The sequence below is a fragment of the Dasypus novemcinctus genome, chromosome 26 (genome assembly GCF_030445035.2).
Source record: "Dasypus novemcinctus isolate mDasNov1 chromosome 26, mDasNov1.1.hap2, whole genome shotgun sequence".
Lineage (NCBI taxonomy): Eukaryota > Metazoa > Chordata > Mammalia > Cingulata > Dasypodidae > Dasypus > Dasypus novemcinctus.
In genome coordinates, this window is record NC_080698.1 from 39,617,711 (window position 1) to 39,644,351 (window position 26,641).

Here is a 26,641-nt window from a genome sequence, read left to right on the forward strand (position 1 = left end):
TCCACAGGACAATGTGATCTTTCTTGGCCATGTAGAGATATAAGGCAACATTTGCATAGTGCATTACTTTATGTTTGACTATTAAGTGAGTCACTGTATCAGAACTGAGATGCGAGTAGCATTATTTTGAGTTTTCATTTTGGAAAAATGATTTTGGCTATGGTCAAGAATCTTATTTATTAAAAAGAATGAATTACTGAATAGGCTCTCATCTGTATTCTTTCTGCTTCAGCTATATCCCATCTTACCATCCTGTAAATAGCAAATGCTGACATGTGACAGAGGAGAAGTATAAAAATGTTTCAAGCTGCAGTGAGTCAAATGTGATTGAAGATTTAGAAAAGATTTGCACTTTTTTCTGTTTGTAAACCTTAATATGCTCGGGATGAATTTCTGTTTCTCTGTAGAATAGCGGTCACTTCATAGGTGCTTTTTTTTTTTTTTGATAATTTTTTTAGTCTTTATTTATTTTTTTAATGTTACATTCAAAAAATATGAGGTCCCGTATACCTCCCCACTCCCCTCACCCCACTCCTCCCACAACCACAACCTCCTCCCTCATCATGGGACACTCATCGTACCTGGTGAATACACCTCCGAGCACTGCTGCACCACATGGTCAATGGTCCACATTACAGTCTATACTCTCCCCCGGTCCACCCAGTGGGCCATGGGAGGACACACAGTGTCCAGTAACTGTCCCTGCAGCACCACCCAGGACACCTCCAAGTCCTGAAAGTGCTCCAACATCACGTCTCCTCCCATTCCCACCCTCAGCAGCTACCATGGCCACTCTCTCCATCTCAGTGGTACTTTTACCTCCATTACTAATCACACTAGTTCCAGAATAGAGTATCAGCAAGTCCACTCCTCCATTCTGTGAACCCTGAGATGGTCATGTCCACTCTACCTCTGTATTGAGAGGGTGCCCCGACTCCACTTGGATGATGGATCCAATTCTCCTGTTTGCAGTTGTAGGCACTCTTGGCTCCTTGGTGTGGTGGTTGACCTCCTCCACCCCACCCCCACCCCCCAACCCCGTTAGCTGGCTGGGGTAAGTCCAATAAACCAGAGGGTAGGAGGTGCAAGTCTGTTGAGGCCCAGGGCCTGGCTATCACATTGAGAGTCCAGAGATTCAGGTCCCCTGAGTACACACCAAACCCTAGGGCCAACCACAGATTGGTAAAAGTGACAGGAGAGGCTTGTGAACAAAGATCATACCTGAGTCCAACTCCATCACACCCAGGACCACAAACTCCAAAGTAGGGCCAACTGACATGGCCCGGAAGTCCATCTGCCATGACCATAGAAACTGTGGGTCTTGTATTGTTATCCATTGTTTTGTTTTACATTTTTTTATTGTAGTAAGTGATAACAGAGCACAAAATTTCCCATTTTAACCACATTCAAGTGTACAATTCAGTAGTGTTAATGTTATTATCAATATTATGTTTCTATCATTGTTATCTATTACTACTCTTTTATCACTTCAGACAGATACTACTCTCCTATTAAGTTAAAACTCTCTCTTTCCGACCAACTTCTCCGCCCTTGGTAACCTATAAACCACCATCTATTTCTGTGAAATTAGCTTTTTCTACAAATTTCATATAAGTGGTATCATACAATGTTTGTCTTTTTGTACTTGACTTATTTCACTTACCATGTCATCAGGGTTCATCCATGTTGTAGCATGTATCATAACTTCATTCCTTTTTATGGCTGAATCATAATCCATTGTATCTTTATATTACCTTTTGTTCAGTCATTCATTGATGGACACTTGGGTTGCTTCCACTTTTTGTCAATTGTGAATAATGCTGCTATAAACATTGGTGTACAAATATCTGTTTGATTCCTTGCTTTCATTTCTTTTGGGTATATTCCCTGAAGTGGGATTGCTGGGTCATATGGTAATTTTTATTTTTAATTTTCTGAAGAACTGCTCATCCAATTTCCATAGTCTCTATACCATTTTAAAATGCCATCAGCAATGTATATGGATTCCAATTTCTCTGTATCCTCACTAATATTTGTTATTTTCTGGGCTTATTTATAAATAATAACATCCTATTGAGTTTGAAGTGGTATTTCATGGTTTTGATTTGCATTTCTCTGATGACCAATGATGTTGAACATCTTTACATGTGCTTTTTGGCCATTTTTATATCTTCTTTGGAAAACTATCTAGTCAGGTCCTTTGTACCTTTGTAATTGGGTTGTATTTATTTTATTCTTGGGTTAGAGGAGTTCTTTATATATTCTGGATATTAAATCTTTATCTGATGTATGGTTAGCAATTATTTTCTACCATTCTGTAGATGGTTTTTTCACTTTCTTGATAATGTCCTTTGATATACAAAAGTTTTTAATTTTGGCAAAGTCTATTATCAGTTTTTTTTTTTTGTTTGCTTATGGTTTTGTTGTCATATCTAAGAAATCACTATCATCCTTTGTTTTTTATTTTTTTCCCCTGCTAGCTACTAATCCAACTCAAGTTAAAATCAAGTGATTGATAGATTCCATCCAATTATTTATATCCTATTGAATAGAATCTAAGTTTTGTCTTTGTTTTGGGAATTGGCTTACATGCAGGCTTTCAGTCATCCCCGTCCTAACATTCTCTACAATTAGATTATTCTCCAGGTAATTTAAATCATAGTGAAACTGCTGTGGTTTCTAAGAGATGTTTCTGAGCATAGACCAGGTATCCTTGAAAATCCTAAATTATATACTCTCAATGGAAAGGATGATAGACATTCATCCATTTCTGTCTTCTTCTTAAGCTTCATATATTAGAGAGAACTATGGAGACATAATTACACTTTTGGATTTCACCACTGCCAAGTGCCTGAATTACCTGGGTTAAGTGACTGAAGGGATAGAATGGCTTTTCCTCTAGATATGAAAATAATGTAATTAATTTTCCATCAGTAGGAACATACCATATTTCTCCTTGACTAAGAACTTGCATTTGATTGGGCCTGGGTATATAGTCCATAGTTCAGTTAGGAATCTTATTCATATAGGAACTTCATCCATGGCCTTGACATCACTGTAGTTCATAGATAGGAGCTTTTTGGAAATGCAGAACTTTGGCTCCCACCCCAAGACCTACTGAATCAGAATCTTCATTTTAACATGTGGTTTGTATATGCATTAAAGATTGAAAGGTGTTGATTGACATCATATTCTTAATTAACTGAACCATTTATTTCCCTTCTACTTGGCCAATATGTCAAGCATATACGCAGCATACTTAATTGTATATTAAAGACAATACTAGAGGGAAGCAGACTTGGCCCAAAGGATAGGGCATCCGCCTACCACATGGGAGGTCAGCAGTTCAAACCCCGGGCCTCCCTGACCTGTGTGGAGCTGGCACATGTGCAGTGCTGATGCGCGCAAGGAATGCCATGCCATGCAGGGTTTTCCCCCACATAGGGGAGCCCCACGTGCAAGGACTGTTCCCTGTAAGGAGAACCACCCAGTGCAAAAGAAAATGCAGCCTGCCCAAGAATGACGCCACACACATGGAGAGCTGACACAGCAAGATGATGCAACAAAAAGAAACACAGATTTCCGGTACCGCTGATGAGGATAGAAGCGGTCACAGAAGAACACACAACGAATGGGCACAGAGAGCAGACAACTGGGGGTGGGGGTGGAGCAAGGAAGGGGTGAGAAATAAATAAAAAAGAAATCTTTAAAAAAAAACAACAACCAATACTAGAGGATTAAAGATAGGCATAGTAGAGTTTGCCAAAGGATGATCAGAGTCTAGTGTGGCCAATAAGATATGTGTATATATTTGCGAAAATTTAAAAAATAAAGGTAGAATTTGGTCAACGTGAATGAAATAGACAATGCTTTGGAAATCATAGAAGGAAGACTTTATCATTAGTGGCACCGTGTTTTCATCATTTTCTGCTTGAAGCCCTTTCTGGTGGAGTGTCTGAAGCCATTTTTGCTTATAATGAAGGTCATTTGGGACCAGGAGTACCACATCTACCACCATACCCATTGGTGTAATTGGTCAGCCTTTAGTGAGTACCTAAGCAGCTATTTAAAAGAACAGATTTCTGGTATATACATATGAAAACACATTATCTGTGATTTCAAGGAGTTCTTTGCTTCTAGTAAAAAGAAAACTAAATTTACAATGTGATATGGGTTATGATGGTAGCATTTTCAGTGCGATTATGGGGAAGGACTTATATTCAATATCAAATGGAAAGAAGGACAGAGTTCACAGGTAGGGTTTTGAAAAAACACTTGGGAAGGTAGAGTGTGTATAATGGCATGAGGGCATGGTCAGAGATGGTTGTGGGGGACCTTAAGAAAATGGAGGGTGATAGCAGGGTCTTCATGTTACACAACTTCGTAGACTAGAATGTGAATTCTGTCTGCAGAGTTGGGCAGGGAGGAACAATGACATGTGATTGACGCATCATGGAATTGGATGAAGTAGCATCTCAAGATATGAGACAAGTTGGGGAATATGTATATGAAGAATGTGGGTGATGTTCTTCAGGCAATAGAAAGACATTGCCATATTTTTAAAGGGGCTGGTGACGTCAGATTGTTAAATTTGGCAGATTCATCTGAATTCAACATGGAGACATGAATGATGAGTGAGGGTGGCATGTGGGGTGGTGTCCATAACCTGTCCAAGCTTTTAGATTTATACCTGACCTAGGTTTAGTTCTTATTTTCTATTCTGGTTTGTGTTTATTATGTAGTGTAACAGTAAATTTGGTACAGAATTGCATTTGCATTTTATTTATATAAAATATTTATATCTGTTTAATGCATTTCATATTTAAACCCATTATGCACAGGGATTAGCAGGTGATTTGGGGCTTAAATGAGAGACCTGAAAAAATGAGTAAACAATAAAGATGATTGTGTATATAAGGAAAAAAAAGAGCATCTCACAAGGTAATTAAGTGCTTTTGTTTTGTAGTGTTAAAATAATTATCTAATGGCTGTAGGTTTCCAAATGAACAGTTTCAGTTGAGTACAGGACATTCTCTTTTTTTCCTCATTTTTTTCATTTTAATACAGATTTTATTTGGAATGTCATAGGTGATCATGCCATGGTATGCAGTGCTCATCTGCTGCCCAACATATTTTCTGGTTTCATTCCATATCTTCCTCCTGTGACTGAGGTACCTTCCTTTATTAATATCATTTGATATCCTTAGACATTATTAAGGGGAAAGTCATTCTGTTTGTCATTTTAAGTAGTAGTCATTGATACTGTAGTAGACGTTTTTTACTTCACAAGAACAGGTTCCTTTTCCTAACAGCAAAATCTTTCCACTGTCTGTGGTCTTGTTGGATGTAAATCCAGAGCCCTTTCTTCTGCTAGGAAGTGGACTGGGGAAGTCTCTGGCAGCTTCCTTGGCCAGATCTTTCCTCTCACTGTCCCAGTATACCAAAGGGGCAGACATGTGACCTAACCTTGGATTATCAGACCCTCTTTCCTCATATGTGGAATCTTGAACTTGGTAATACAAGAACTGAAGATATGGTTTGTAGGATGCATTCTTTCAACTGTGGCAGCATCCTTACTACACTGTGCATTGGTATCTGCTACTAGGAATTTTTGGAGCTGTTTGGTTCTCCAGTTCTCCCTTCTCTCCCATGAATTCCCTATATCCTTTTTATAAAGTCCCTTTTTGCTGCTTAGGTTTGCAGGTTTAGTTATTCTTGATTGCAATCGAAGATGGTAATGAGAAATGCAGGTCTTGCCCATATTTACACAAGTTTGGAGATGCTTCTTATTTGTTACATGCCTTATAAAGTTATCCTCCTTTCTTTCTGATAGGAATTCCACAGCACAGACACACAGATGACCTTTTCAGAAAGTATCACTTGTTAGTGTGAGGACTCTCCAGGAATTGGGGAAATTCATCCCTTGGATTCCTATGGCATTTTCCTCAGCTTACAGTAAGTATTTTCATTCCCAGGTTTTGCAGAACAGGGGAAGATGCCTGGAACCACAGTGTTTAAATCCCTCTGTCTTCCCCTGGTTGTCAGATTGTATGCATGCCTTTATTCAAAAAAGTTAGAACATCTCATATACAGCACAGCTGGCAAAGTTACTTCTTTATAAGCTTGTGCCTTCTTTGAGGAATTCACATCACCAGTACTTTCTGATGCTTCATAAGGTCAACGAGTGGACTTTCCCTTCTTGGTCTAGTCAGTCCTGAATAGTCTTTTCTGTAGATGTGTTTCTGTAAGCTCTGTTATCACACTAAAGACCTGAAGCTCGGCTTTTTGTGGCTAACCTGCACACTTGTCATCATTTTTTCTGGGTACCATGAGTCTTGATATCTATGTAATGAGGCTTAATTTTTCTCCAAGATGCCTTGTAGAACCCTGAATGTAAATGACTCTTAACTTGGTTCGGCCTTTATGATTGGACTGAATCCTAGGCCTGATAAAATAAATTCTAATACTCTTTCATACATAGTCATTCCACACTGTATTAGTCAGGGTTCTCTGGGGAAACAGAATTAACAGGAAATATCTGTAAATATTATGAGATTTTATAAAATTGTCTGACAACTGTGAGGATGCACGAGTCAAAATTCCACAGGGCAGGCTTCAAGCTGGCAACTCCAACACTGGTATTCAGTGAATTCCCTGAGAGAAGCTGGCTGGCTGAAGTAGAGATGGAAACTCTCTCTTCTGACTGAATAAATCATCGCTTCTCCTTTTAAAGCTTCCAACTGATTGATGAGACTTCTCTCATTGCTACAGGCATTCTCCTCAGTAGATTTTAGATGTAATCAGCCATCGATGAAATCAACTCATTGATGATTTCAGTCCAGGAAATGTCCACACAGTAACAATCAGGTCAGTGCTTACTTAAACAAACAATTAGACACTGTTACCTGGCCGAGGTAACACATGAAACTTGCCATCACACCCACCAACCTCTTGTTGAGCATCTGTTACAAGCAAGGCATTGCAGAAAGCCTGGTATTTGATGTAATGACCCATCTTCTTTCCTGAAGTTGGAAGTGGAAGGGGTTGGTCATTTTTATTGTACTGAATATAAATTATCTGGGATAATTTCTACAAAATAAGATTTTCAGAAAAACCTGGAAGCTTTAGAGGAAAGTAAAGATTTACAGCCTCACCATAGAGGTACTGAATCAGTCTTTGGGGATGAGGTTTGGGAAAGTGTATTTTGAATTAATTTCCATGTGATTCTGATTTTCACAGAACTAGAGCATATTCTGTGGAACTCTGATACTTCCAGATCTCTATAGGATTCTTTCCAGAAATGAGCTTAGGGAATTTTGGATTTTAAACAGGCTTTCTTATGTTAAGATTTCTCAGAAAACAAATGTGCATTTGTGCATTGTGAAATGCATGTTTCTGAAATGTATTTGTCTGTAGAACATTCTACTTCTCCCCAGGAAGGACCATTCAGTTAACATCTAATGCTGTGGCTCTTAATTAAGGCTGCTCAACATAATCATCTGATTCAGATGGTTTGCGGTGGGGATGGGTTCTAGGTAATGGAACTAGTTGCATTTTACTAGTTGCAGATCTCATGGAATAGTCTTTGGAATACATTTTAGGAAACTTTGTCCCAGTATGTTCCAATCACCTAATTTTTCATTGTTGCCCATGTATCAGGTTGTTTTATTCAATTTATATATGTGACATTTCATATGTTTAGAGCATGCTTTCAAGATTCTTTTTTCCCCCTGATTCCAATAGAAGCTTCCTTTTTAGTAGGAAGATCTCTCCTGTCATTGAGACACTCTACGAGAAAAATCTTTGGGTTTTCTAGGTGAATTCTAATCATAATGAGTAACATTAATTGAATATTACAATGAACCAGGCAATTTGCTCAATCCTTTTATTATGTTATCTTATTTAATCTTTATAACGATCTCATGAGCTGGGTACTGTGATTAGTCCCTGCCCCCCAAGTTCTACATTAGAAAACAGACTCATTAAGTAACGACTCAGGTCATGCACCTAGTAAATGGCAATATGAACGTCAGATACCTGGTATACATGCCTGTGAGCTAAAGCTCTGAATCAGTCTATAATACAGACTTTTATGTTTAATAATCAGCGTATAGTAATCATTATGTACACATGGATTTCAGAGCCACATTTAACTGCAAGGAAGGTAGAACTTCATAAATTATAGGGGTTTGAGAAGGCATTCCAAATGTTAAGAACCTTTGTAAAAATAGGAAGATTTCCAACCAAATATGGGTACATTAATGCAAACAACATTTTTATAGTTATAGTAGATTGGTAATTTGCGCATGTAAATAATTACATTATATTTTTCATTATTCTGAATATGTTTGGTTGTTCCAATTTCACTGTATAAATATGTTTTTCATGCAGATAAGTTTCCAAGTTGCTATACCCTTAGAAAATATTGAGGTTTTAGGGGTTTGTTACACTGGTCACAAATTTAAATAAGGAGAGAGGAATGCTTTTTACTACTGACAGGAAAACTCATTGAAGGGGATTTATATATAGGTACAAATGCATAATTATTAGTCACTCAGAACATGATGTTTCATCCTAAAACTACATGCCTTTGCATCTTGTTATGGCATTTAGAGGTTGCTTGTCTTTCATTTTGCCGGAGAAGATAAAATGAGTAATGTATAATTGACATTACAGGGTCTTTGTAACCAAGATTCCTTATTTTAAAGGAATAGTTTAATGATGGTTCTCCTATTATTTTTCAAAGAATTTTATGTGACTGTCCTTGTCCACAGAGCTGCTGTTAGACTTTTGCAAAACAATAAGTGATATATGGCAGCAACAATTTCCAACACTGGTGATGTTTCCAAGTGAGCTGGGAATTTTCATAAATATGATATAGAGCAAAAGGAGCATGAAAGTTCCAAATGGGGTTTTTTGCTTCTGCAATTTATGTGGAATAGCTTTTGAAGTGTGACTTTTGTCTTCTAGTCAAAGTGGAATAATTTAGACAAATATGAATGGAATCTCCTCTAGAATTCACTTCATTCATCCATTTAAAAACAAGGGGCTTTGTGGGTGGAAAGGGAAAGTGTTCAGACATGGAGTTTATAGTCTGGCAGAGGAGACTGAAAAAATGTTAAGCAATTAATACTTTAAAAAAATAAATATAAACTGAAATAGGCTCTCTGATATAAAGAAGGAGGGTGCTGTGATGGAGAATGATGTGGGGAAGAGTTACTTTAGGTGGTTGTGTTAGTTAGCCACAGCTGCTATGACAAATACCATACCCTGGTTAACTTAACAGATTTAACATCTTCAAAGGGTCCTCTTTCCAAATGGGCTCACCACTAGGGGAATACAGATTTCTATTAAGAGTGTGCCTCTTCTTGGACTTCATGATTCAGTCTATCACAGTGGTGTAGTCAAAGAAGGCTTCTTTGTGAACGTGAATTGTGAGGCTTTGAAACTGAAGAAAATGCTCCTACAAATAACATGGGAAGAAAAAAATAGGCAAAGAAAATGACATGGGAAGGACAGTAGGCAAGAGGAGCATGATTTACAACCTGAGTTAAATTTTGATATATAAATGACTAAATTGTCATCAGCCAGGAAAGCCTTAAACTCATCTGAGTGAAGGAAGATGCTGGCAGTGAAGACTGTACATATAATGAGGCAAGAGACATGATAGCACTGGGAAAATGAAGGCAGTTTACCAGGATTCAATTTTGAGAATATATTAAAGGCAAAACTTTCATTTCATACTTTACTAGTTTTTAAATGTTTGAATTCCATATTATTTAAACCATGACATGAATCATTGAAGAATAGGTAAGTGAGTATGATTGTCATGAAAGTGGATTACTATCTAAGACTAGTTAAGATCTTAAAATTTAGAGTGTAATATTGCTGGTTTGGGAGGTTACTCATACTGTGAGAGGTCATCTCAGCATCTCCAGACACTTGAAGATTTGGGATCACTGAATTTGTGAATTTTAATAAAGTGAATATTTTTCTTTTTTTCCTAAGTCCTTATCAAAAGCTATGAAGTCAGCACAGTGCTGGATATGGTGAATTTATTGTTTCAACTGTAAGAAATTGCTATGCCTGGAGATCTGTGTCCTCCAGGCCCATATTATTATAAAATAGGTTGCTATAGAACTTGTGCCGTATTTGGAACCTTTCACTGAAAAATATAAGCAAATGACAAACTTCGAACTTGGCAGAGTCTCCATTTCACAGCTTGATTTCAATTGTATAAACTCATCCTTTTTGGAGTGAAAAATTAAGGTAATTATCTATATCATTTAAATGAAAATTTTCTGCTCCTAATGAAGTAAAATCTGAAGCTTGATTGATTTGAATTGTCTATTAATGTTGTTTAATTTCCCTGGGTAATGTCTGAACTTTCCATTTCAGTTTACCTTTTTAACCTTTGTATTTTTAATTATTCCTTTCATAAAGGTTATACACAAGTGTGCATTTAATATTTTAAGAAAGACACCCTGCCAAACTGAGTTTCTTTTCAACCATCTTATGTTAGCTTTTTCCCATAGAGGCAGTATTACTATTATTTATCTTTCCAGAGATATTTATTGTATACTGGCACATTTTTGTTAACATACTTCAGTAATGAGAAAAGAAAATCTGAATACTTAACTATAAAAAACTGTGGCATGGAATATCCTTTATTTCCTTAATGATGTATCTTAGATATAAGTCCACATCAATCATAGGTATATTTTGCTCACCAGTTACCACTCAGAGCATTCTCTTGTACCAAGGCCATTATACCAGATTCTTGCTCATCATGATTTATATTCTTTACTGCCTTTTACTTCTTTACACAGTACTATAGTAAATATCATTGTAATCATTTGTGACTATATCTGTAGCATAAATTCCTGAAAGATGAATTAAAATTTCAGTCAAAGAGTACTGCATTTAAAATTTTTATATATTTTTCCAGGTTTCCCTTCAAAGAAATTATTGCAATTTGCATTTTTGGGACTGTCTTCGTATCTTTTGAAATGATTAAGCCTCTCCTTCATGATTATCAGAAATTCTTTCCATAATCGTCAACACTAGCAACTTTCACAAAACCTCACAAGTGATCCTTGTGAGGCAAAGTATCCTCAGGCAAAGTTACGTTTAGCTGTTGTTCCTCTCTTCTCTAACTATAAGAGCTGATTGAAGGCTGTCTGTTTTAAGGTTGCCATTTTTTATCGAGAAGCATGAGGTACTGTAGGTAAGACCATGGGATGACTGGACAGACCAAACTGGCCTTTGATTCCATGTAGCAGGTAGAAACTAAACAAAGTATATGCTTGGCCTGTACAGCATCAGTGTTTGTTACCAATGTGATAATGTAGTTGATGTTTTGAGAACCTGCAGTCAGGCAGAGAAGAGTTATAGTTAATAATTGCTGTCATTTGTTGAGCATTAACTGTATGCCAGACTCCTTTGCATACTTTGTTTCTAGTCTTTACATCAACCCTCCAGGGTGGGAATTATTACCCTGACTTTACCATTGTGGAAATTTAAGGTTAGAGAGGCCTAGTACATTTCTCAAGGGCACCGAGTTAATAACTGGCAGAGAAGGTATTTCACTTCTAAAGCCTCACTTCTCTGTGCCACACAAACATTTGTGACATAGCTATAGCGGCTTCCAGGGGAGTTTTCCCTTTTATTTTGCTTTAGTGAAAACGACTGTCAGAATCATTTTGCTTTACTAATCAATCTGCATTAAAAAGGTCCTTGTTGATTAGTGTCTTGACGATTTTAATGCTTTGTCTAAAGGGTTTCCCTCTTTGGTTAGTCCCCCTTTTGTCTCACTTTTGCTTTAGAGAGATGCTCAAATATTAATGCTAGTCCCCTCGCTGCCCCACCCTCCCGCCCTAAAGTTTCTGAGCTGACATCTCACAGGATTTACTGTGATGATCTGGTTTCCTAGCACCATGGTGGCAGCAATTAGTTGCTGACATATGATGATTTATTGTTGGAGATTTCCTTAGAAATTTATTTTGTGTTTTGGGGGTAAAGGATGAGTGTTAGAATTTCAAATTTACAGCACTTAACACATCAAAAACTATGTTTGGTATCACCAGGCAGCTTGATATCATAGCATGGGTCATCCATTCTCTATACTTCTAAATAAAACTGAAATGTGTAGCAAATTAGAAACACTGAAGATTGTACCTGGCCAAATTAATTCTCATGATTAGGCCCTGGTGAATTTTTAAATAGATAAACAGACAAAAAGAATTTTATATGTGATTACATTTAAGAATTTAATCAAAACCAAGAATCTACAGAAAAGCCTAACAAAGACAATAAGAATCCAGTAGACAAAACTCCAGACTATCAAAGCATGGAGAACTGCCAGAAGACTCTCCTGTGGCATGACTTATACAAAGAATGACCAAGAAACATCATTTACAGTAGTTTGTCAATATATCCTGTCGAAGAGCATACCAGAAGTCAAGTATAATTTCCAAGCCACTGACTGATTTTGATGAGGCAGTGGGGGAAAGGGAAGGGATTCCACAAAAAGTCTGAACAGAGTGGGTGGTGGTAGAAAAAAGATATCAAAATCTACTTTTACTCTCACTTTTTTTTCCTTCTTGTTAATAACCATGCCACTTAATACCAACTTTTGATAGATTGTTAAAATGGGGGTAGTTTTAGGTAATGGTGACTTTCTTGGTAAATAAAGGATCCCTTTCTCTTTGATGTCATTTGTTTATAAAAACCTGCAAATGGATAGATATCAGTTAGAACTTTTAGGTCCCCCTGCTTTTTGTTTTTGTTTTTAATTAAAACCCTTCATGATATTTAGGCTTTCCCTCCAGATGTGTATGACTAGCACTAACTATGACTTTGTTTTCTTAGGATTTCACTACTCTCTAAGCATTAAGAGTCCACAAATTCTTATGTGATAGGATGGAAAATGGAAATAATACAACTCTACCTTTTGTCATGCTGTTTTCTTGTCCATCTCTTCCATTAGACTGAGCTCCTTGAGATAATTGACTGTTTTTTCTCCTTGTTTATGTTCCCAGTACATGGAACATTTCAGTATTAAAGTGATCAGTTGATCTGGAATGAATTCTCCTCTTGTTTCCTTTATCTGATGCCTTTTCTTATATTTTCTGGGCAGTAAGAAGTAGAAATCTGAGTTTCCAGTAGATTTATGCCTTATAATTAAGAAATATTGATTTAATAATTATTTTTTGTCCTGTGGACTTTATTTAATCATTAACTATTAAGATTTATTGAGTACCTTGCAATTCTGTAGCCTTATACTTGATGATATTAGCTCCTTAGCACATAATTGTTTTGAATGGAAATGTAATTTAGGATAATTTGATATTATAAAACTAAGTGCTATATATGGGAAGGTTGAGAGGAGGAAAGAAGTTAACTTTAAACATGGTTGAAAACTCATAAAGTCAGAACTTTCTCATTTTTAAAACTTCTTTGGCACCTTTTAGTTGCAAGTGATCAAGAATTATTTAGGTTCTGCTAAGTAATGAGGATTTTTCTGAAAGTGACAAAGAGAAATAAAGAAGAGAGAAATATCATCCACATGGAAAGCTCTGATGGAAATTCTGGGATAACTACACAGTGGTGCCATTGGACCTAACCGAGACTGGAAAGGTAGTTCAGAGACTATGACATTTATATGGGAAACTTTCTGACTTTTACCTGATTATGAATGCTAGATGTTTGTGGATCTCTATTTCCCTGTTGCACATTTGGCATGGTTTACCTAACTGCTTTGTCTTTCCCATCTTTATGTTTTGTTTGCTTTTTTTTCAGTGAATTACTCGCTCTTTCCTTAAGAGAAGACTGGATTGGTTTAATTACTGTCTCCCCAATTTTCAGGACAGTGCTCCTTCTAGAGGCCACCTGATAGACTGCTGGCTAGCCTGTAAACAGTTTTCCTTCATTGATGACCACCCCCACAGCCCCAGTGAGCTAAGGGAACAAGTCTAGCTAATAACTCTCAGAAGTACCTTTATGTGAGTTATCCACTCAGCCGAGCAGACACATTATTTATTTTTTTAAATTTCAGAAAGAACTCAATATTTGATCAAATTAAGTAAAGGGAGCAAGAGGGGAATAATATGGTCCTAGTATAGGGGGAATTCAGGCTAATTTAACTTATGTACTCCATAATCCTATGAGAACAAGCACTGTGATTGAAATTAGTCTGTTTTCTCTATTTGGTTTTTTTGATTGATTGTTGGAAATCAAGAACACTCTTAAAATACCAAAGAAGTTACATGAGAGAGAATTTGAGTATCTTCACTTTTTGAATTCCTGCCAAGAGTTCTCCACATTACCCCACCAATTATAGAAAGATCAGAATCCATATTGGAAATATATGCCAAGTTCAATTCAGCTGCTCAGTGCCAAGAATTTGTGTACCTCTAAGATGCTAGAGGTTTAGATTAAATGGGGCCACATTCATCATTGCTGTAGAACTCTGCCAGTATTTAAAAGGCGCCACAGGGAACTATAAGTCATGCACTGAATTAAAAGATTGCTAGCTCCACTGGTATAGCCAAGTGCAAGCTCAAAGCTGAGTGGCATGAGACCAGGAGTGGAAGATAACTTGACATCAAGTTTTGTTCTGCCTCTCAATGCCATTCTTTGAAGTAGGGGAGGAAAAAGATGAAGACTGTGTTGTTAAAAGATGTTTATTTCCACCCACCATTTCTTTTTCAGAGTGAAGGCTTTTGCAGAGCGTGTTTCACTGAATCCCTTAAAAGTTAGTGACATGTTACTACATGGGAAGACAACGATAGAGTCTGTTTAGTAATGATTATGCAGTCAGGCACTTATCTGCTTGCAGATAATTTGTGGCTTATTTTTAATCCTCTGTCAGTTTCTTTCCTCACTGTTTCATTTACCTGCTGATTGCAACTGTGTGCCAATCAGTTACTATCGACTCTTTGGTGAATTCCACTTTTTCAAAAATTGGCTGAAAGAAAACATGTATTTCCAAAATGAAGATATTGATACTAGCTAATATTTATCAAACACTTATTATGTGGCAGATGATGGGTTCACTGCATGTGGTATTTTAATGTTCACCGAATGTTCACAGAAAACTCACAAAGGTGAGTAGTATTATTACTGCTATTTTCCTAATGAGTAAAGTGAGACAAGAACGTTAGCTAACTTTCCCAAGGCCTCAGATCTAGTGAGTGGCAGATCCAGGGCTTGGTCCAGAGAAATCCTACACTGAGATGATCACATTCTAAGCACCCATCATTGTAAAGAGGGATTTTGCCAGCATGCATCAGGAGGTTTGCTAGGATGTCAATGGCATCCCAGACCATGCCCATCAAGAATTTAGGATGTTTAGCTTGTAATGTTAGAAATTCAGTACAAGGGATTGGAGCAACTACTTCACATATATGAAAGGTTTTCAAGTGCAAGATGGCTTAGATCTATTCTTTTTTTTTTTTTAATTGAAGTATATCATTCATACATGAACACAAATAAAGAATAAGTGTATAGTAAATATTGCAAACTTACAAAATAAACATACATAACATCACACGGGATCTCATACATCACCCCTCCACCAACTCTTTGCATTGGTGTGATATATTTGTTACAAAATAAGCAAGAGCATTGTCAAAATATTACTGCCAACTATATTGCTTATCTTACATTTGATGTATTTTTCCCCCAACCCATACTATTTTTTTAAATGTATTTTTGTTACAGATATTGTGAACTTGAAAAACAGTCATACAGATGTGCAGATTTCCCTTACAACTCCACACCCTGGTGGAACATTTGTTACAGATTATGAGATAATATCACAGACTATTACTGTCAATCATGGTCTATAGCATACATTTGGCACACTTTTTCCATACACCTCCATTATCAACATAGTATAGCTTGGCATTAATGCAAGAATATTATAGTATTGCTCTTAACCACAGTCTATAGGTCACACCATTTGTAGTTTTCCCATGTTTCTCCATATTCCCATCACCCTGCAATAGTGATGTACATCTGCTCTAGCTAATAGAGGGACTCTCTTGCATTTGTACCCTTAACCACCATTCTCAACCACCTCTGGGTTTACTGTGTTATTCAATCCCTAGATTATTCTTTAGCTTTCTTTCTATTGACATTTACTTCCCCAGACTATCTTTTTCAGTCTCAATCCCATTTATAAACCAATTGTTACTCACTATAATGTATTACTATCAACTCTATCCATTTCCACACTTTTACAGTCAAGTTAATTAAAACTTCTACATACATTAAGCATCCATAGTTCTTCTCAACCCTCCTCTTATCTCCGTATAACCTATACTCTATGTTTTAATTCCATGTGTTTATTATTTCTGTTTAGTTCATATTAATGAGACCATGCAATATTTGTCCTTTTGTGTCTGGCTTACTTCACTTAGTATAATGTCTTCACAACTCATCCATGTTATCACGTATGTTCCATATCATTTCTTCTTATTGCAGTCTAGTATTCCATCATATGTATATACCACATTTTGTGTATCCATTCATTGGTGGATGGACACTTGGATTGTTTCCATCTTTTGGCAATTATGAACAACACACTATGAACATTGGTGTGCAGATGTCTGTTCATGTCATAGTTTTTAGTTCTGGATATATTCCTAGTAGAGGAATTGCTGGATCATATGGCAGTTCTATATTTAGCTTCCTGAGGAACCGCCAAACTGTCTTCCACAGAGGCTGCACCGTTTTACACTCCCACAAACAGTGAAGGAGTGTTCCTATTTCTCCACATCCTCTCCAGCATTTATTGTTGTCTGTTTTTTTAATAATGGCCATTCTATGTGGTGTTAGATGATATCTCATTGTTGTTTTAATTTTCATTTCTCTAATAGCTAATGATATGGGCCATTTTTTCATGTGCTTTTTGCCCATTTGTATTTCCTCTTTGGAGAAATGTCTTTTTAAATCTCTTGCCATTTTTAAATTGGATTGCTTGCTCTTTTATTGTTGAGTTGTATGGTCTCTTTATATAGGATGGAAATCAAACTCTTACAGGATAAGTGTTTTCCAAATATGTTCTCCCATTGACTGGGCTGCCTTTTCACCTTATTGATGAAGTCTTTTGAATCACAGAAATGTTTAAGTGTGAGGAGGTCCCATTTATCCATGTTTTCTTTTGTTGCTCGTGCTTTTGGTGTAAGGTTTAAGAATCCACCACCTACCACCAGGTCTTGAAGATGTTTCCCTACATTTTCTTCTAGGAGCTTTATTGTACTTCCTTTACTATTAGGTCCTTGATCCATTTTGAATTAATTTTTTTATAAGGTGTGAGGTAGGGGTCTTTTTTCTTTCTTTTGGCTATGGATATCCAGTTCTCCTAACACCATTTGTTGAATAAACTGTTCAGCCCCAACTGGGAGGGCTTGACAGGCTTGTTAAAAATCACTTGGCCATAGATGTGAGGGTCAGTTTCTGAACCATCAATGTGGTTCCATTGGTCTATGTGTCTTATCTTTATGCCAATACCATGTGTTTTTTACCACTGTAGCTTGGTAATATGATTTAAAGTCTGGAAGTGAGAGTCCTTCAACTTCACTGTTCCTTTTTAAGATGTTTCTGGCTATTCAGGGCTCTTACCCTTCCAGATAAATTTGATAATTGTGTTTTCCATTTGCTTAAAAAATGCCAGTGGAATTTTTATTGGGATTGCATTGAATCTTTATATCAATTTGGGTAGAATTGACATCTTAAATGATATTTAGTCTTCCAGTCCATGACCATGGAATGTTCCTCCAATTATTTAGGTCTTTGTGTATGTGTTTATTTTATTTTATTCTTTTTTGTGTTTTTTTTGTCTTTATTTACTTTTTTATTGTTACATTAAAGAATATGAGGTCCACATACATCCCCCATCCCCACCCCCCTCACCCCACTCCTCCCACAACAACAACCTCCTCCACCATCATGGGACATCCATTGCACTTGGTGAACACATCTCTGAGCACTGCTGTACCACATGGTCAATGGTCCACATTATAGTTCACATTCTACCCCAGTCCACCCAGTGGGCCATGGGAGGACATACAATGTCCTGTAACTGTCCCTGCAGTACCACCCAGGACAATTTCAAGTTCTGAAAATGCCCCCCACATCACTCCTCTTCTTCCCACTCCCTACCCTCAGCAGCTACCATGGCCACTTTCTCCAAATCAATGCTACATTTACTTCCATTACTAATCACAATAGTTCCATAATAGAATATCAGTAAATCTACTCTAATCCATACTCTATTCCTCCATCATGTGGACCTTGGGATGGTTATGTCCACTCCACCTCTATATTGAGAGGGTGCTTAGATTCCACTGGGATGATGGATGCAATTCTCCTGCTTGCAGTTGTAGGCACACTTGGCTCCCTGGTGTGGTGGTTGACCTTCTTCACCTCCCTGTTAGCTGGCTGGAGTACGTCTAATAAACCAGAGGGTAGGAGTTGCAAGTCTGTTGAGGCTCAGGGCCTGGCTATCACATGGACAGTCAAGAGATTCAGGCCCCCTGAGTATATACAAACTCCAGTGCCAACCCCAGGTCTGGTAAAAGTAACAGCAGAGGCTTGTGAACAAAGATCACATCTGAGTCCAACTCCATCACACTCAGGAACACAAACTCCAAAGTAGGGCCAACCGACATGGCACTGAACTCCATCTGCCATGACCATAGAACCTGTGGGTCTCTATAGCCCTCAGAAGAACCAATTACCTGGGGTTGTAAAAGGTGCTTTAGGTAACTCTAAATGACCACCAACTGCCCTGTTTCAGGAGCTGACTCCAGGAGCTCCTTACTCTGATGCCATCTTGGCTCCACCCCCTTATATCTGTTTTTGCAGTTGCACAAAGGTGAGGCCAAGGCATATTAAAGGAAACCATAGGAAGGTAACTGAGTGGAATGGTATAAAATGAATGGGCTCTCTCAATAGGTACTGAATTCCCCATCACTGGAAATACCCCAAAACAGACTGGATTTTGGTTTCATGGAAATCTTAAATCTGTGGATTGACCAGAATGCAATATAGACAATCATTATCCATAATATCCTCTGCAGAATGTTGAGGAACTACAGATCAGAATATTTTTTGTTGACAGATATTTGGGAAACATTGCTTACCACATGCCTCTTTTGGCAACCTGAGCATATATCAGCATGTTTAAAGCCCAGGAAGTTATTTAGGAAAACAAAACAAAACAAAATTCCACAAATTTAAGTTTATTTAAGCCAGAATTTCCCAAACATTTTTTTTAAAGATTTATTTTTATTTATTTCTCTCCCTTTCCCCTGCCCCCTTTGTCTGCCCTCTGTGTCTGTTCGCTGTGTGTTCTTCTGTGTCCTCTTGCATTCTTGCCAGGTGGCACCAGGCATCTGTATTTCTTTGTTGTGTCATCTTGCTGTGTCAGCTCTCCGTGTGTGCGGCGCCATTCCTGGGCAGGCTGTGCTTTTTTGGTGCAGTGCGGCTCTCCTTGCGGGGCCCATAATTTGCATGTGAGGCATCCCTATGTGGGAGGCATCCCTGCGTGGCACGGCACTCCTTGTGCACAGTAGCACTGTGCGTGGGTCAGCTCAGCACACTGGTCAGAAGGCCCTAGGTACCAAACTCTGGACCTCCTCTATGGTAGGCACACACTCTGTCAATTGAGCCACATCTGTTTCCCCCAAACATTTTTTTAAAAACCATAAGCTCTGTCTTTTCCTGTGATACCTATTAGGAGTCCATGGAACATTGTTTGCAAACTCAGGCCTAAAGTTACAAAAAATAACATTGTGTGAAGACACCTTTCATGGGCCTTGAGAATGGGTATTTGTAATGAGAAACGAAAGAACTGTTGACTTCCTTTGTAGATTTGTGATAAACCAGTAGTTTAGCTTAGTACAGTGCTATTTTGTATTCTCCTCTGTTCATAATCGAACGTTTAAGACATTAAATTTCCTTTAGCACAGATGAAAATAAGAGGTACATGTTGCTGGATTTTTTGTTTTAATTTCTTGTAAGAGGCTTTATTTTCCCTGGCTATATTACTACTTAAAAACAGATGCTCTCTGAAAAATTTATGAGAACCAAAAATATGCTGTTGACTTTGCAGAGGAGCTATTCTCTGTCTTATCAGACTTCAATTGTTTTTATCAAACGGTCATTTGCATTATGTGCTTGGCAGTTAACTTCATGAACTCAAGCAAGCTTCCTGACTTTTACATGACTCAGTTTCTTCTTTCACCTGTGGACTTAACCAGATTGTACGTAAAAATGACATACCACATATCAGAGGTGATATGATCAGATACATTTGTATTGACAAATTCATGAATGAATCTTGCAGTTTTGTCAAATAGTCATATTTTCAAAAGGAGGGTTTTTCAAATTGATTTTGTGTGTAAATATTACATATTATTATTTGCCTGCCCTCAAACTATTTATACTATGAATTAGATTAAATTTTAAAGAACAATTGGGGAAAAAAGAATCTAAAGAACTACAGTGGTAAAATGCTAACTAGTGGAGGACATCACACTTTTCCATTATATGAGGTAGTATGGCTCTCTGTAAGTTAATCTGATTTGAATTGTGATTTTGAAATTTGTGATATGGGGGTTTATGCAAGATTTATTGTCAAGTTTCCTTTTTTAAATTCTAAACACAGAACTTCTGAATATTTATTCAGAAGTTCAAATTTAACCCTAGAGAAAAGGTGCAGCTGCAGTTTTGACTGTTTTCCTGGACTCTGAACCATTGAGAGCTAGATCCAACAGTGTAAGCACAATCAACTGTCCCAGAATGTGTTTATAATTCAAATTGCTGATTTATCCAAATCAGTGCTAGTAGGAGGATGCAATGTGAATGAATCGCAAATCTATGAGAAACCTGCAAGTGTGGAACAAATGGTAGTTAATCCAGGTCATAAAATATAATTCTTAAACACACACTAAATTTAAAAAGCTAGAAGATTCAGGTCTAATTACATGCCTTTACTAGAGGTATGGTATTTTTAGAGTAGCTTTTCTAATTATATGTAAATTTGTTCCTTTGGTACTATTTGCCTATATAAGCAGTATTAGTTCAGCATAAAATGTTTGTTTGTTATTGAAATTGGCTCTAGTATAATTTTTGGCTTTAATAAATAGTTCAATCTTATAGAATCACCCACTGCTCTCCATAGCCAACTCTTCTTAGGCTGTGTGGTTAAACTCTTGAATAATAACAGTATTCAAGTCTGCAGTCTCTTTTCTGAAACCCTTGGGGTTGAAGGTGTTTTAGAATTTCAGATTTTAGAAAGGCTGTATGCAGCCTCTACCATATATTATGTGATTTTCCAACAGGGTCTTGGGCAGCACCCTGAAATACAGCATACTGACATTTTTGTAGCGAAACATAAAGAGTAGTCACTGGAATTAGATGAAAGTCATAAGGAGATTCGTGTCAGCTGCTAGGTCAGGTTTTGCTGATAAATGGGTCATAAAAACCTTGGTTTTCAGAGGTTTTTGAATATTGGAATTGCAGGTAAGGGATTATGGACTTGTAATGGTAAATATAATGATTGTTGAGCTTACTGCTAACCAGACACTGTGCTCTACTTGTATTATCTCATTTAATCTTTACAACTCTTTGAAGAAAGTATTAATTTCATTCTACAGATAAGGAAACAGTGTTAGAAAGGGTAAGTCATTTGCCTAAGGACACACACCTAGTAAGGATGTGGCAAAGTCATATTTAAACTAAGTTGAGTTAGACGCCTCCCGCCAAATCTGATATGCACCACCACTGCATGTATCCATCATGCGTTGTGTGTGTCTGGCCTGCGTGCTGTGGGCTCTGGCTTACATCAACACAAAGGGAATTTATGGGAAGGCTATCAGGTGGCCAGGGAAGCAGGCCCAGGAGATATTAAGGGGGAAGAAGGGGATGACGGTCTCAGTAACAACAACTATTGATAGAGTCTCTTGGATATTGCCAATAGAATAAGTGTGTTTTAAACATTGCAATCTTTTTACTACCTGCTTAAGATTCAGACCTGGGGGTGGGGGGCGGGTGACTATTTTAGCATGTGTTTGCTCCTTAACTGTGGTCAAACAGAGTACCTTGAATCCAGTGTGGATTGTCCTAAGGGAAAATTGGCATCATTATCAAAAGAAGATATTATTAATGTGAGGCAGCAAACACCCTTGAAATGCCCATTATATATTATTTGCAGATGAAATTAACATTTGGAAGACAAACTCATTTACTATAATCCATTTTAAGTTTGCCACCCTTCTGACCATTGGACTGGGATTTGAAAATACTTAGATTCCTATCCCAGTTTGGACAATTCCTAGTCTTGGATCTCGGATCTGGAATCAATGAGTCTGTTTCTTCTGTGTAAACTGGGAGTATCAGTACTTTTCCCATTTATCCCATAGACTTTGTGGTAGCTAAGATGGCCCAGAGAGCCATGCCCCTGGGAATTCACATTCTTGTGTGTTCTTCTCCCATGCTGAATCTGGGCTGGTCCTTTGTAATCAATTAGTACAGTGGAGGTGACACTACATGACTTGTGTGTCCAAGTCTTAAGAAGCACTGCGGCTTCCACCTTGTTTTCTTGACATGTTTGCTCTGAGGAAGCCACTGCCATGTAAGAAGTCTGAGTACTCTGAGATCAAGAAGCTGTGAGGAAGCCCACACTAGCCATGTCACAAGAGACACGGGCCTGGCCCGTCAGCAGGCCTCCCAGCTCTCCCAATAGAGGTGCCAGACGTGTGAGCTTCTTGAGATGCCTCAGCCCAGCCAAGCCATCAGAGGTCAGTGTTAACTGCATCTGACAACAATTGCATGAGAGCCCCCATATGAGAGCTGCCCGGCTAAGCCCATCCACAGAATCCTGAGAGATGATAATACATGGTAAATTACTAAGTTTCCGGGTGGCTTGTTATTCAGCAGTAGATTATCATAAATGGCTTTGTTGAGAAGAAAGGAGATAATGTGTTAAATTCCTCCCAATGCAGGTGAGCAGCTGTTTTATTATGATTTTTTGACACTCCTGAAACTAAATCATTTCCCTCTAATGTCCTAAGTGGTTTTTCGTTGTAATTTGCCATTGCGATGAAGATAGTGATTGTTCTCTACTCCCCGGACAAATTCAGAGGGTTTATGATTATCTTTCCCACCCCCTCAGGAGTTTTTAAAAAAATTCTTTCTTTATTCACTCTTATTTATTTTTAATATCGAATGGGATTTCCATGACAGCACACTTTTATTGTCACTAGTTAGAACTTCTGATGTATTCCCATTCTTAATCCATTTTGGATGACTGAGCCCATTTCTCTGTTTTTAAAAATTCTCCTTCTGTCTGGAAACTACAGGGAAATAAGATGTGGTGGATTTTGTTAAAGCAGCAGGGTGAGTGGGAAAATGGTTGAGCAGCTTCCCAACAATTGGGAAAGCTCCCAGGGTGAATGTCAAGGGGAAAGTGGTTCTTTGGTTGTGTTACAGAGCAAGCAGATAATGAAACCAAGAGAGAAGAAAGAAGTAGGAGGGACATGGAGTGGAAGGAAGAAACAAGAAATTTATTTTGGAATACCAGAGCAATCAGTAGCAGGTTGATTGGGAGGAGATGGGGAGAGAGCAAAACAAACAACAAAGGGTTTTGGAACTTCAACAAAAAATGGAGTCACTTCCTCCTATCTGTAATTAATTCTAGCTTTATTTAATTCATGCTCTCTCTAGAGAGAAAAGGTGACCTGGACTGTCATATTCTTTGTATTATAGTTGGAATTATAAAGTGTTTTTATGTGAAGTCTCTTTAACCATGTATTTCTTCAACCTTAAGAATTCTCTCATTGTCCCATCAACTTTAGAGACCCCATGCATTTTATGACTGTTGTTAGCAGAGTGGAACAGAAGAAGAAAATGGTATTTGGCAAATAGTAGTAAAGACTGAATTATACATTCCAATGTTATTCTGCTCTCAAAAGAGAACAACTCAAGTCTTCTCCAGGGGTTTTAAAAAAAAATCTCTGGTTTCTCTCCCTTTCTTAGCTGTGAATAGGTTTTATTTTGAGAAAAATTTTATGTAGTTTCAATATCCTTAATATTTACCAATTTTCATTTGTCCAATAGATTTAAACTGGGCAAATGAAAGCCCTTGAGGATGAGAAATTTATATTCAAATGTAGCAAAGTAAATATATGTCCTGCAGCCTAAATTGTTGTGAGAGAATTTTAGGAAATTACTTGTGTGCCTGAGTTCATGAATTATTCAGTTTAGGGTTGCTTTCCTTTATTAATTTATCACTGGCAAGGTCCTTTAACAATCTTGATTTATTGAGTCACTCTCCAGAATTAGATTTAAATCCTTATTGTTTTCTTCTGATTTTCCCATGAAAATGGAGTATGTCACTTAAAATACCTTTATTTATTTTCTGTGACTTTGCCCATTCCTTTGTTCTGATAGGTGGAATTTAAAAAAGAAAAAATAAATACTAACCCTGAAGAACCTGACCACATAAGTAAAAGGGTATTTCATGATCTCTTTTCACTTATTGGAAAGGAAGTTGAATTGGGGGTACACATCCTAAGTTCCATTTAGAGGCAGATGACTTGCTTGTATCTAGGATTGTCTAGATACAAGCCTGCCTGTCATTTGCCTCTCAATCCTTGCTGCAGTTTTAGGGAAATTGTGCTCCACCTGAGGTTATGTATTAGAATCACCTATGAAGCTTTTTATTAATGGAGGTTCCTTGCCCCCACAAGCAGGTTTACTAAATCAGATTCTCGAGGGCCTATGTTGAATAAACTTCTCAGATGATTTGAATTTATAGCTGGTCTGGGGCTGAAAAGCATTATTTTACAATGACTGGGAGGGCTGGTTGATGGATGACAGGATCCATTGTGAAACATACAAATGCTATGAGAAGAAAGCATGGAGGCATCCCTAATTTAGGAAAGAGTTGGGTACTATGGATGATTGTATAATTATCACTAATAGTTTGAGATTTCTAAGACATTTTCTTGTCCCCAACTGTCCTGATGGCACCTCTAGTTAACCTCTAATGCAATGGTCCTTAACTAGGGGCAATTTTTCTCCTCAGAGACATTTCACAATGTTTGGAGACATTTTTGATGGTCACCACATGACTGGGTAGAGGATAGAAATGCTGCTAAACATTGGATTAATGCACAGACAGCCCCCCACAACAAGGAATTATTTTCCCCAAAATGTCGTTGTGGTGAGTTTGAGAAACTCCGCTCTAAGGAAGAACAATAAAGTCTTTAAAATAAAAATATTCTGGGGGTCACTGGGAATGACCAGATGAGAAGAGAAGGCAAAGAGGGCATGAACATAGGCTGAAGGCCAAGGGCAGAAGGTGTAGGGATTCAGGGGAACTTTACGAGCTTGAAAAGAGGCATATTTTTTGGAACATTATTTATCCTAAAAATGTTATAGAGAGTATGAGTACTGTATGTCTTGTAGTCTGAAAAAATAGGGCAAATTGTAAATCAGCTTCAGGAAAATAAATTTCTTTTCTTCTATAAAACCTAATAGTTCTTGAGCCTTGAAAACTAGAAACACAAGACAATGGTAGCATAAATGAGCCAGAGAGAAGTAAGTACTTTGGGGCTGTTATGACCAGGAGGAAGCAACAGTGAAAGAGTGAGTTAATCTGCACAGATTTCTTGTGTCCAGTCTAGTAATGGGGCTAAAACTGTGGGTGGAGCTCTTGTTTTAGGAAATGGGGTTGCTCAGTGTATTTCAGAGGAAGGAGTAGGAAGAGAACCTTGTTATTTAAAATACACTATTTCACTGTCTTCACACAAGTATCTGTACTTGCCTAATTGTCAGAATGAATAGGTTTAATGTAAGGATGGAAAAGGGTCCCTGGCTTCTTAAGAACTTTCCATATAGTTGGAGAGATGAGACAAGCACTGTGTGACAGCTGTAACCTATCTATGTTCCTGTTGTATCACCCTTCTGATAAATACTTCCTAATTTTCTTGGGAAGCTACCCTTTCCCTGTGTCTAGTCTGTTTGGACCGGCAGGTGTTGGCTTCATCCCTGGTTGTAGGGTTGGGTTTTGAACATGGGCATAGCCTGTCAGAGACATTTGCACCTAAGTTCTGTTCATCTATGGTCCCATGATGCCATATCAATCCTGTGAAGTCTGGTGTTAATTCTAAGATTCTTATCTTACTTTTCTTCTGTATTTGGAGTTGTAAAGATATAATCCCAAGTTCTCGACCTTCATCTGGCTATCAAGGAGAGCAGTGCTGCGAGGAATGATATCATTTGTGCTTCTTGGTAGAGCTATACCTGAAGTCAGTACTTACAGAATGAAGTTATATAAACCATTAATTGATTTTTCCATATTTTTTATCCCCCCCTTGCAGCTTGCTTGTTGTCTGCTGTCTATGTACATTCGTTGTGCGCTCTTCTGTGTTTTCACTTGTCTCCCTTTTTGTTGTGTCACATTGCCGAGTTGGCTCTCCACGGTCTGTGGGTGAGCCAGCCTTCACAAGGAAGCCCCGGGATGCAAACCCAGAGCCTCCATGGTAAATGGGAGCCCAACTGATTGAGCCACAGCTGCTTCCCACGTGGTCTCTCTATTAATGCTTTGTTTCAAGCATTTTGTTTC

At 37.8% G+C, this 26,641-nt stretch overlaps 1 protein-coding gene across 14 annotated transcripts in view; it reads left to right on the plus strand.

Moving 5' to 3' along the window:
- Positions 1-26,641, plus strand: part of CNTN4 (contactin 4) — a 936,745-nt gene that overhangs the window by 20,741 nt on the left and 889,363 nt on the right. For 8 of the 14 annotated variants that reach the window (XM_058288377.2, XM_058288372.2, XM_058288383.2 and 5 more), the window contains exon 2: positions 5,834-5,955. The exons of the other annotated variants lie outside the window; for them this stretch is intronic. The gene's annotated coding sequence lies outside the window, so the exon portion shown is untranslated. The remainder of the gene's footprint in view (positions 1-5,833; positions 5,956-26,641) is intronic. 14 annotated transcript variants of the gene reach the window in all.